Here is a 1,822-nt window from a genome sequence, read left to right as displayed (position 1 = left end):
CCAATCACAGTCGAATGTGAGAAGAATAATCGACTGTGATTGGTCAATTTCTTACTCTTACTTCTTACTCCGTGTATTGTAGACGACGCCTTAAAGTACTATTCTCCTCCTTCCAGCTTCGTACGCGCTTATATAATCCGCGCCATCCCCTCCATGATCTTCGATCCTAGCGCCTCGCTTGCATGCCGCGCCTCCGCGTTCGCCTAGCTCGCTCTCGCTACTTTTAGTTTTCAATTACATTATAATCGATCAAATTCCATTACATAAATTTTCTTTTATTTTAGGTACCCCGCGTGAACGGCAGTTATCAACGATAGGATTTCTTTAGCCTCCCGGCTAGCAGGTAAGTGTATAAACTTAAATTAATTACATTGCTTTTCGTTTTTATTTCAGGTACATTACATCATAGATAAAGTCCCTTCGGCTCTCCGACCTCCAGGTAAGTATTGCTCGCAATGATCAGTCTAGCTTATACTTATTCTATCGCACGCATTGCACATATCGGCTTCCTCACTTATATCGCCTTGCGGATTGTATTTTACCGACACCCGGTATATAATGAATCTCTAATTGTATTATGCTTCTCAATGATTGCTTTCGCGAGTTTTTACGTCTCCTTTTATTCGCTATCTCTATTTTCTCTTATCAACAACTGTGTTTCTCGAACACCCGTTGCATTATAAATTCATCGCAAACGCTATTTCTCCTAATTTTTAGTCCTAAAACGCTTGATGTTCTCGGATTTTACTAATTACAAATTCCGCTTGTGGCAACCGGGTTTCTCGGACACCCGTTACATTATGCGGTTACGCGAAACGTCATGTTTTATTGTTTTCGGCATCGCCCGATTTAACGTTTGCCGTTTCCCTCATTTCAGGTTTTAACTGCAAGAAATCCGGTTTTCGCCGTCACCCGGTATAGGATTCAAAATTACTGTTGTCGCGTTTCATCTGGTCTCGCTTCCCCTAGATTACTACGTCCTGGCGGTGCGTCTCTCCTTTTACTCCCATATTACTGTGTTATTTGGACACCCGGTATAGGATTTGCGCTTGCTAAACGTCATCTTCCCCTGTTCCGTTTGTTTAGCAGAGCTACGTTTTCGGTTTCGCGATTTCCCTTTGCGTTATTTCTCCGTGCCGCTTTTTATAACGTTAATCGCGTCGCTAGCTCTTTGAACAAAATAAACATGATATTGTGCTAGCGCGCTATTAACTAAAGTAACTGTTATTCAGGTTTGCCAGTCAATGAACTTAACTCGATTATACAATCATTCAGATTTATTATAGTCAATGGGCATACCTTAATATCTAAATTAAACCAATTATTCTGATTTGTTACTTATTAAACACAACTCAATAACTAAACTTAATCACTAATTCCGACTTGTTCCAACTCGTCAATTACTGAACATAACTTGATAACGAAACTTAAACTATGATTTGGCTTATTATTTACTCGAGTCTTTACTGTCTGCCAGGTCGGACCATGAAGTCGGGGCCTCGCTCCCGGCTTCAGCGGCTGTCCGCCCTTTTCCCCCCGCCCCCCTCGGAGAGCGAGCGGGGCGGCGGGGACCGGTCCGCGTCGCCCTCATGCGCATGCGCGTAACGCGCGAATCCCTCCCCCCGTGCGATAAGGGGGGAGTATGGGGGGCTGCTCCGCCAGCGGGGCACTCGCGGGGCGACTCCTGCCCCCCGCGTTGGGGCCGGGCGGGAAGGAGGTGGTGTACCCTCCCCGCCCAGGAGTTAGTTCTGGTAGTGCTCTTCCTTCTTGAAGGAGATAGTTATCAGGATAGGAGTTTAGGAAAACTAGGCGTGGGGGGCCG

This window comes from Trachymyrmex cornetzi, unplaced genomic scaffold, assembly GCF_001594075.2.
Source record: "Trachymyrmex cornetzi isolate Tcor2-1 unplaced genomic scaffold, Tcor1.1 scaffold235, whole genome shotgun sequence".
In the NCBI taxonomy this organism is placed as follows: domain Eukaryota; kingdom Metazoa; phylum Arthropoda; class Insecta; order Hymenoptera; family Formicidae; genus Trachymyrmex; species Trachymyrmex cornetzi.
Note: the sequence above shows the minus strand (reverse complement) of the source record.